At 36.5% G+C, this 11,784-nt stretch overlaps 1 long non-coding RNA gene across 1 annotated transcript in view; it reads right to left on the minus strand.

The window, feature by feature from the left end:
• Positions 1–1,101: 1,101 nt before the first annotated feature.
• The window catches only part of LOC122807542, a 26,462-nt gene continuing 15,779 nt past the window's right edge, over positions 1,102–11,784 (minus strand). The window contains exons 2-3 of the long non-coding RNA XR_006365698.1: positions 3,732–3,850; positions 1,102–1,234 (exon numbers count right to left, since the gene is read on the minus strand). This is a non-coding gene — a long non-coding RNA (uncharacterized LOC122807542). The remainder of the gene's footprint in view (positions 1,235–3,731; positions 3,851–11,784) is intronic.

Raw genomic sequence — 11,784 nt, forward strand, 5'->3', positions numbered from 1 at the left:
ACAAGTCCATTTTCTGCGGAAGCCTAAGAAGAAAAGCTTTAGGACCCACTATGCATGAGAAACTTTACAACTTAGCAACTTAACATTATAAAAAGTGTTTCTAAAGAGAGCAATATTAAGGTTGCTTCTGTAAAATAAACAGAATAACTTCTATAAAGTAAGGTTACTTTCTGTAAATATTACAAGAAAAACCTAGCCAAGCTAGATTTTCCACTGTGTGATTCCAAAATCTCTTGTATTAGAGGTAGCATGGGATATATGCAAATGACCCCTTAAGGACATCAGGTGTTTTAGCTATATGGCAGTTCTGAATGACCATGGCTGTTTTTTAAGTCTGTTATGAAAAAATTCAGGCTTTATTGTTCTGAATTTGCCCATAACAGTACTATATGCATGCGCTGACTATTATCACTGTAGAGAATACTTTTTAGTGATTTGTTTGTTTCTTTCGGCTTTTCCCGGTTAGGGGACGCCACAGCGGAACTCCGGTCTGCTAATGATTGGCAGTTGATTTTTACGTACCGGCTTGCCAGGCCTGATGCACAACCTTCAACGAAGGTACGTCCATTCACGCATGTCTCCACGCAGAAGACACTTTAGCTGAGAATCGAACCGGACAGCGTCTTACTGTGAGGCGACAATGCTACCGCAGCATCACCACCGCGGGTATAAAGAATACTTTTTAGTGATAACATTGCTATTTGTGCAGTTTCAATAGCTTTTACTGTTCACAAGTTACTTACATTTATCTGCATTATGTATTTTTTATATTTTAGAAAATGCTCTGCAGTACAAGAAGTGTGTAGGTTGCTAAAGGTGTGACATTCCACTCCAAATAGGCATTAATGAGCTAAAGTGCATGAAATGAACAAATTCAACAGTAATGCAAACATCAGACACAGCATGAAGACAGGAGTGCAGAAAAATGCAGTTTTAAATGCAATAATAAAGATATGCCATTCTAAAACGATTAAGAGTTTAAAACAAATGTAACACATAATGTATAGAAGCAACAGTAGCACTTAAAAGTGACTTGAAAAACTGCGATTTAGTAATGCAAGTTACTTATCCAGAGACAGATGGCACTAAATTCACTCTAAATTCTCTGTAGACATATTTTATTACTGGGAAAACCACAGCTTTGACTTATCCAGATCTTCTATATCTTTTCTTCAAAGATGTGAATTTCTTATAATTTCCTGGCTATAGTCACCATCTGCAGATGTCTTTCAGCCTAAGAAAATGAAATATGTATAAGCATCTGCTTCTCCTCCATCTATCTGCAATCATTTAATTATTTGATTGGGCCAGATGATATATTTCTAACCAGAAATCAACAAACATTCAGCACCACTAAAATGTAGCAGCTTTTAAGATGAAAGATAAATGTGAAAATTTGTATTGTTCAAGCCATAAACTAAAAAAAATGCTTGGTCATCAAATTGAAATCCACTGTGAAATCCACAAACAAAATATATCAAATAAGTATGAAATACTACACATATAACCAAAATATAAAACAAAAGGTGACTCTAAAAAAAAATGGCTAACCACCATATTACCATGTGCAAATGTGAAACGCATAACCCAAATGAATCATCTGTCATAGGAAAATAACACTTGCAGTCACTGAACGAGATATATGAGCCTGTAAATATTCTTTTAAACCAGCTGAACAGTGAATTCTTAAACTAACAATCCATTGCCTCTCTTTTTGGATAGAATATTAGACCAATCCCGCTTATTAGTGGCCATATTAACTAGTCTATTAATGCTTGTAGAAACAAATGCAACTCCTGGATGTCTGAGTTTATGTCTGTAATATACATTCTGTTTTTGTATCTAATATCGGTTAGATGTAGGTTGAAAATATGCATTTTTCCTACATAAAAATCCATGTAAGTACATGACCAGACAGATAATCTTTTCAGTTTTACAAGTGAAAACCAAACAGAGAACATCTTGTCAGTATTTTCTTTATTAAAGTGTTTATTTCTGACCACATATTTGCAGTAATCGTAGTTGTTACTAAACAGTACCGATCAAAGCAGCCTGTAATTGTTTTATGCACAGAGTTTTATTACAGTCATCAAAAATGTACAAGTAAACGTTTATGCTAATAACTTTGGTGGTTATCACTTTTCAAAATATCCCAATATTTATTATTACATTTATGGAATTCAAGTGTGTTATTACCAAATGTAGCTATTAATGCCAGACCTTATTTACTTTTAATGGTAGGTTGTTTATAGCATAAAAGTTTAGGCCTATCCATAACATTGACAATATTCTTCACAGAAAGAACCTTATTTCTATCATAACCCTTACTGCATAATCTATGCACTAAATCAAATGAACATTTATTATAATCTTCCTGATCTGAATAGATTCATTTTATTCTCACAAACTGAGATTTAGGAATAAAGAAAAATGTGTACAGCTTTGCAGCTGATAGCTTGTTTAAAATTAAATAATTTTCTGTATCTGTTCTCATTCAGATCAAACATTATTTCAACTAAAAATATATGAGGACCATGTAAGCCAATATCTCTCCTACATGTCCATGGTCTGGAGGTAAAGATTGTGGCTGTTGTCATATATGATGTGGTCCCGAACATACCTCATAAATGGGTAAAAATGATATATCCTGGAGTCATACCTCTCTGAGCTGGAAATAACATAATGGAAAGCATTCTCAGTGAGAACATCTTCAATGAGGTATAGTAAAAAAGTGTTAAAACTCTGATGATATATATCTACGTTTTTAAGTGAATATTCAATAACATCAAAATCAGCACATTGCGGGATGCTAATGTACAAGGCTTTAACATCCAATGAATACTAAAAACAACCCATCTTCTAACAGTACATATTGTATTAACTGTGGAAACTATGTGCAACCCTCAATTTTTGCTTTAACCATTTTTTTTAAAGGCAGCTTATATAATATACCGATATACAGATAAAGGCTCAGTCAATGAACTTTTGCCAGAAGTAATTGATATGGTTGGAGGTTTCAAAGCATCTTTATGTATTTCAGGAAGGAGATTAATCTGTTGACATTTTAGCTGATTAACAACATGTTTCTGAAATACCTGGAGGTTGATAATGCTTTCTTCTATAGTGTGCCTAAGAAATGTATCAATAGCCTTCTTAAATTTAAGGGTAGGGCGAAAAGATCATCTCCAGTGAAATCTACCATCCTATAACTGAAACAAGGCCTCCATTTTACAGTCATCTGATCCCCAAACCAGTATAGAACTATTTTTGCTCACAGTGGTAATAACTACTTCCTTATTGTTTTTTAAGGAGACTAAGCCTTCTTTTTCATATGGTGTTAAATGTTGCTATTATACATATAACATGGGCTTCATAATGCAAATCATGTAACACAATTTTTTTACGGCTAATGCAGTAAATTGTATGGAGGCTGAAAAAAAACAAAGGTTTGAATGACTTTCATTTGGTTGATGTATTGTTCCCTTATTAAACAAAAAAATTAGATTCAGTTTCCTGCAAAAAGCTTAAATATCATACACAGATTACTTTTTGATACTGAAAAATAGGGAAAAAAATTAATCCTTTACTTAGCAGTTTATATTCAGACTCATACTGTGTATAAGAATAACTAGTATGTGTCAGGTTATGTGTTCCAGGTAAACAATCTAATTCTGTGAGCTATGAGTTCCTGAAAAATCAATAACGTCACATTTATTTTGTGTATCCTCTACCTGCTAATAAAGGGACTGAAGATGTTGCATGCGATTTTTTGATAGGTAGTAATATCCCATTTTCCATGTCAGTATCTGACATCAGATCATCCAAGGAATCCAAATGGCACTGAATGGATCTAGAAAAGAATGAATAAATCTTTCGCATTTCCTGTTAAGCTTGCAACCTGAATCAGACCTATCACTCAAAGCAAAACTAACTATCCATTTAGAATGTCAAAAGGAAAACTTTATTTTTCTCAGCAACTTTGATTATAGCATCTACATTATATAACCCCATTAGAGTAATACATCCAGCATATAAATTAAAGATATAAATATAAAAATAGGTCTGAAGGATAATTGTATCAAACAAAATTCTTAACTAGGAGAGCTACTCCAAGAGGAATGTAACATATGTGTTAATAATGTACACATGCATTTATTTACACTGAATGTAAGATACATTACTAGCTTAGAGTACAGTCAGTACAAATATCAGAACCATAACTGTATGAAACAAAATTATTTATTTAGAGTACTCCTCTAAGAGGATTGCAACAAAAGCAATAATACTATGCATATGAATAAATGTAAACATTGAGTAAGATGAAATAAGTAGGCCTGAGGTCATAAAGGGTTATATTGAGAATTTCAAGTGAATATAGATATAATTCAGAAGGAATTTAAAGAGCAATATACTACTAGTGGAACATTATATAGAGCATCTTTGGTGTTTGATTTGTGTTATGTAGGACATCAGGAGCATTTTGCTTGTTTTAGAAGATGAGCCTTTAGCTGAGTCTGGTAGGAAGTGTATTTCATCATATGAGGAGGAAATGATTCTCACGTTTGAGATGGAGAACAGACACCATTGGCTGATGCACTGAAGTTTGGTTATGGGGATTTATGGAAAAGGACTTTTTAAAGACCAAAACTTTTAGTTTTAAAGGATTAATTGTTTAGTTCCTTAATTAGAAATGAATAGAATATTTTAGTAAGTTTTTGATTAGTGCCAAACAGCACTGATTTTGTTTTGGGGTATTAAGAAGTAGGTTTTGTATTAATCCTCTTTATCAGTGTACGGCAGTTGGATTGCAAGTTTTGTCAGAGAGAAAGAAAAGAGCTATTAGAATGGAAAAGGACCATATCATCAGGGTAAAGTAACAAAGTAAGATGGAATAAGTCATATGGTCTTTATTAATGAAGATGGAAAAAATAATGGGTCAAAGTTGGACCCCTGAGGAGCATCTTTAAGTAGTAGGGCATTGTGAAAACTTGAGCAGTCAATGTTAACACTACAGTAATGATTGAATACATAGTGTTGGAGCTATAGGGTTACAGCACAGCTTATATCAATGTCTGACATATGGTTTATCAGGATGGAGTGGTCCACAAGATCAAAAGCTCTTGTTAGGACAATTAATATAACACATCCTTGTCCATGCTAAGGAGAAGTCCAGAGTTCAGTTCCTAAATCATGTTATTTTGGTGAAAGTTACATATATTGGTCAATGTACTCAGAAAATACAATATAAATTATTTTTGCAAGTATTTTTTCCAAGTGTCAATAAGATCAGAAAAAAGAAAACACTCATAGCACCCTTGTATTTAGCATCCCTTAACCAAAGTTAGCGGAACTGGGTTCCACTACCAAGGTTCAGACAAACCAGAGACTGAAGGTAATAATTACATGAATAGTTATTTCTGCTAAACTAAACCCAAACAATTAGGAGAGTCCAAATCACAAACAGTTAAAGCAGTTAAAGTAGGTCAAAAATCAAGATGAATCTTCTCATTTCATTCCAAAATGATTCTTTATTGAAGAAATATTGGCAGATAAGCACTGTGTATTAATTCTGAAAATCCAGTTTACTGAATAGTTATATCCATCTAGGCATAGTTAGGTAGTATGTTTTCATTACTTAATACAAAATATAAAACAGGTGGGAAATATCCCTGAAATGTTATTGGATATGGTTAGAAAATTCCTTTTCTCATAGGTTGGCCTTGAGTAGATCAACCAACCAATAGGATGACCACATCATAGCCACTGGTATTTGGCTTCAAATGAAAAAAATAATTAACAAATCAATATAGAACCCAGATCCTAATTCTTTCCTTAGAAATGACATGAGACAGGTTGGACTGAGCCTCACATTTAGATGTCACAGGTAGTGACCAAAAAGACAATTGTTTTGGGATTCATTGATTTATTTATACAAGTCCTAGTGGTGGGATGTAGATAGTATTAGGGAAGAAAACGGGGTCCAGTCTGGATAAAATTCCAAGGTGTGTAAAGGACCAATATTAAGGGAACAGTAAACAAGAAGTGGGTAAATAAAAATCAAGGGCCCACTGGAAAATGAAGCAAAAAAGGGGGGTATGGAAAAATTATATAATTTGGTCCATCTAACCTTAGCTGGCCACTGTGAGTAAGAAGATAAATGGCTGGGGTTGAAGTTGGTTAGAAGTTATATTGTGCAGGGGCCAAAACCAGTATGGATAAGTAAGAGGTATGTGGTTGGATGGGAGATAATCAGAAACAGGTTAATTGTCTCCTTGCAAGTAAGGGGTGGTAGCCATTGGGCTGGGTAGAATGTAAGCCAGTGGGGGCCAACTGAATAATTTGGGAAGCATATGCAGTGGATAACTTCACTGGCCGATGGAAGCTAGTCAAGTTTATTTTAAAATTGTCCGTAAAAGGAACACCACTTTTCAGCCAAAGACGTAACTCACCAAACGATAAACCGGGTAAACCAACAAGAAGGAGTGAGGATAGTCACCACGATCAAAGATAGGTGCAAGGAAAATTCAACCAAACGTCTCCTTAAGCATGTAAAAGACTCTTTATTGCAAGAAAATGGATAAGCGCTTTCGCGTAGTCCAGGCTACGCTTCATCAGATATCCTTGCACCTATCTTTGATCGTGGTGACTATCCTCACTCCTTCTTGTTGGTTTATTTTAAAATTATTGGTAGGCAAACATTCAAAAGGGAATGGTGGAGAAAAACATGGAAGCTAGTCAAGTTTATTTTAAAATTATTGGTAGGCAAACATTCAAAAGGGCAATGGTGGAGAAAAACATGTAGTGGGACCAGGGGAGGAGACCCGGGGGGGCATACATGCCCAAGCTGGGGCAAATCCATGGTCAGGGTGTACAGTACTTACTAATGGATAGGAATTAGCCAATAGGGGCAGCAAAAATGGATTATTAATTAATCACAAGTTGAAAAGAAAACAGAACAAGAGTTGTGAGCAAAACAAAAAATAATGTCTTGGAATTAATCTGCAGCCATAACATAGAAACAAATAAAGTGTCTAAAATGAAGCTATAGGAGGGATAAATTCAGCCTATTTAAAACAAGATCCCGAAGGGTATAAACATAAACACGAATAAGTAAATGAAAGGGTCACTATGTGAAGCAGGTAGAGCTTTCTCCAGCTCTACCATGTAGCAAGCAATGTAGTTTAGATGTTAAACAATGTTACGTTAGTCTTGCTTAACATATATTAAAAATGCTGGCTAAAGGGAGTCAACTGAATTCCGTGTATGTCATCTATTGAAAAAGCAGTAAGAGCAACTTGGTGTTTGGTGGACAACAAAATAATAAAATAATAAATCATTAAATGATAAAAAATGCAAAAAGAGGCCAGTGGAATGGAGAAGGAGACCACATAAAGGGTAGCAAAAGCGCTGATTCCACTCCACTGTATCCCAAAACAATTGCCTTCTTGGTCAGTGCCTGTGCCATCTAAATATGAGGCTCTTCCAACCAGTCTCATACCATTTCTAAGGAAAGAATTAGGATCTGGGTTCCATTTTGATTTGTTAATTAATTTTTTCATTTGAAGCCAAACAGCAGTGGCTATGATGTGGTCATCCTGTTGGTTGGTTGATCTCCTCAAGGCCGACCTATGAGAAAAGGATTTTCTAACCATATCCAATAACATTTCAGGGATATTTCCCACCTGTTTTATATTTTGTATTAAGTAATGAAAACATACTACCTAACTATGCCTAGATGGATATAACTATTCAGTAAACTAGATTTTCAGAATTAATACACAGTGCTTATCTGCCAATATTTCTTCAATAAAGAATCACTTTGGAATGAAATGAGAAGATTTATCTTGATTTTTTAAATTTATTGTTTGAACATTCTTCCAGTAGGCAATGAAACAAAATGCATGGACCAGTAATGACAAAACTGCCCAATTGAGAACATTTCCATCATAAAAGTCTCCTTACACACACACACACACACACACACACACACACACACACACACACACACACACACTCACACATGCAAACACACAAACACACACACACACACACACACACACACACATATATATATATACATACACATATATCTACATAGAATGGCAGTAGTGTAAGCCATAGGCATCTTGCATAGCTTCTTACACTTATTTTCAAAACTTTTTTTGGGGTGGGGGACAAAAGGCCAAAAAACAGGGACACATTTTAAACATTGCTTGTATTATAATTTTGGAAAGTTGCTAGACTAAAATGTTGCGTTACGGCCATGCATTTCACTGCCAAGTCTTGAACCTAGGACCCTATGCACTACAATCAGAGCAACATACCACTATGCCAAATCAACAGTTTCTGGAAAGACAGGAAGACTGAAACCTAAATGGTCCATCATTTAGTGAATTCAGTTCTCACTTTTCACCATAGCTCTCAATGCCTTAGCACAAAGCCAATAATGGTGGAATACACCCCCAAAATAGGGACAAATTGCAAATAGTGATCTTATAAACTTATAAAATTGCTAGCATAAAAGGTTTTGTGTTACCAAAAATAACATGAAGTCTGAAATTCAGATGCCATACATTATTTAGTGATTTGCCACAAAAATCCTAAAAACCACATATTTAATGAGGAATACACCAAAATATGAGACACAAATTCACAGGTGGTGGTGGATAGGGACTTTAGACTCTTTTTACCTGCTCCCTTACCTCTAGCCACCAGGTGTATTCGGTCGGGGGTATTTTCACACACAAACACACAGACACGCACACACACACACACACACACACACACACACACACACACACACACACACACACACACACACACACACGCAGTCCAAAAGCAGACCAGAAAAAGGAATAAAATACCTTTGTTGGCTCTAAGACCTAAGCTCAGGAATCGTGGCACCCAATTATTTGGACCAATTTGGTATTCAGTACAGTTGGGAGGTATGATCTGGTGGCCAGGCTCAAATAGCTGCCTAAGCATCTCAGATGCTGGCAGAGATGGATGTGTATGCCCATCCTGGGGGAGGGTGTTTACTTGGTCATTCTCCGTGTATGATCCCTGGTAGGGAGGGTGGTTACCTGTTCATTCTCCATGTTTGATCCCTGGTGGGGAGGGTGGATACCTGTTCATTATCCACATATGATCCCTGGTGGAGGCCAGGGACATAGATGGGAGGTATGACCTGAGGAGGAGAACAGGGTGGATATTAGCTGTTCTGCTGCAGATATGGGGTGATATGTCAGCACATCCTCATTGCATGCCTGCCTGTTGGACATACTGGTGAATGCAGGGAGGGAATGGGGAAATGAGGTTAGATCACAGCAGAAAAAATCCTCCCCAGCAGTAACTTGATAAGCCATCCTGAAATACCCCAACTCCTTATTATCCCCAACCCTGTTGGATTTTATCCAGGAGAGAAAAGGAAGGGTAGGTAGACGCAATGGTAAACAGTGACACTGGGATGCACGGATGGTCAGCTACATAGGAAGCAAAAAAAATCAGTTAGTACAAAAGTCAATTTGCATCTAGTCAGCTTTAACAGAATATGGTATATTTCCTTTTGGTCACAACCGTGTCACTGTGGAGTTTGCATGTTTAAGTAAGGGGATGCGGAGGTGACTGCCCCTACATAGATACTGTATTTGTAATTTAGTAGTTAGTTCTGAATTGCCAGTTCCATTGGCGGGTATCATGCCATTAGATATATTATCGCTGACCAAGAAATGCAGAGGAATTTATGCCTAGTTACTGCACAATTCAGGGATGTTATGTTGAAATATCAATTACATCGGTATAGTCTAGAATGCAGTGTAACTTTTGAGTCTGTATGGATGTTTTACACATTGATGGTGTATGGACCTCTTTGTAGGTGTTATTTTACATTATGTTATTCAATTTTTTTACTTGTGACATTACGTATAATTGATTAAAACTGATTTCATATACAAATTTTCACTGGTTTTAATTTTGAGATGCGATGCAGTCTGTTAAATACGTATAGCTATATCTATCTATAACTATACATATACCTGCATCTATATCTATTTACATCTATATACAGATATATATATATATATATATATATATATATATATATATATATATATATATATATATATAAATACTCCCCCCTCAGACCAACGCCATTTTTAAACTATTCTAGCCTTTTCTATCAGCAGTTTTGGAATCTTCCAGTAGTGTGACCTCCGTTTGTCAGCTAATACAAACACTGTCAGGCATCCCTATAGCAGTTCTCTACCAGTAAGCTGCATCTGCAAAAGTCTGTGGCCAATTTACTTAAAGTAAAGGAACATTGCAGTGTATGTTAATGCTTTAACCCTTCTATGATTCTAAATTTCTTTAAAATATATTCAGGGTGTGCACACTACTGGTAACCTCCAGGACATTCCACTACCCCTTCTCCCCAACTTACCACACTCTACTGCCACCATTGCAGAAGAATTCAATAAATACTTCACTGAAAGTGTACTATAGCTAATTAAAAGTAATTCCACAGACCCATCACTAGCCTCCAAACCTCTCAATATTAACTCCAACTCCTTCTCCTTTCAGCCTGTTCCCACAGCTACCATTCAGAAACTACTGAAAAAGCTTAAACCCTCTTCAATAGTAGCTGACAAGTTAATAGTCGAATATTTAAAACTAGCAGCTGAAGCCATATGTTATCTAGTGTCAGGTCTTATTAATAGGTCCACAGCAGAACAACATGTCACAGCAATATGGAAAATCACACGCATTATCCCCTTACACAAAGACAAGTCTCCACTGTCTTTCTAGATGTGTCCAAGGCCTTTGATATGGTCTACCACACCCAAACTATTAAATACACTCTCCAAATTGAACCTCAGCCCCTCTGTACTTCAGTACTTCTGAAGCTATTTACAAGACCACCAACAATCTGTAAAATGGCTTAATGTCCTATCCCCCCTTTTCCCATCACACTAGGAGTACCTCAACTCTCAGTTCTTGGGGCGCAACTCTTCACTATTTTTACAAACAACCTCCAAAGTGCTACCCCACTGGCTTCAACTATCCAATATGTAGATAGGTTCATAGGTTCATAGGTAGGTACTAGGTTATTGGCCCAAGGGCCTACGTAAGCCTTGCCAAAAAGGTTCCCTGGCTTACACCACCCAAGAAAGTTAGTTTCCTGTGCCACTGTTGAGCAGAGACACAGAAGTGATCCCCGGGGTGAATTTCCAATTTCCCATGCACTCATCAAGATTTTTCTTGAAGAGTGCTAATGAAGAACTTTGCTTGACATAGATTGGGTAGCCTGTTCCAGAGTATGGGAATTCTCTGGGACAGGAATCTATCCCTCCAGCATGTCCTGTTTATTGTGGTGACAAGGTTTAGGTCCCTAGAGCATGTAGCTCGGATGGATTGGGATTTATTTAGATGTAGCATGTCCAACAACTCTGGGTTTGACATAGCTTTATATGTTAGACAGAGATCACCTCGGAGTAGGCAATATACTATGGAGTAAAGCTGGAGTTTGTGAGACGGTCAGTGTAGGGCATTTGTATGAGGCCAGTAATCCTCTTTCTGAGGTACTTCTGTGGCCTTTCCAGCTGCTGCAGATGTTTTGTGAGGTACATTCCAAAAGGGGCATTGTACTCTTTAATGGATCTGAGTGTTGAGTAGAGGGGAACAATGACCTCTTTTTTCCTGGATGAGAACCCTTTTATGATGAGGTGTGCCATGTAGAAGGACTTCCTGTTTACTGTAGAGATGTGACTATCGAAGGAGAGACTACTG

This window comes from Protopterus annectens, chromosome 7.part1 (assembly GCF_019279795.1).
Source record: "Protopterus annectens isolate FY-2018-M chromosome 7.part1, PAN1.0, whole genome shotgun sequence".
NCBI classification, from domain to species: domain Eukaryota; kingdom Metazoa; phylum Chordata; order Ceratodontiformes; family Protopteridae; genus Protopterus; species Protopterus annectens.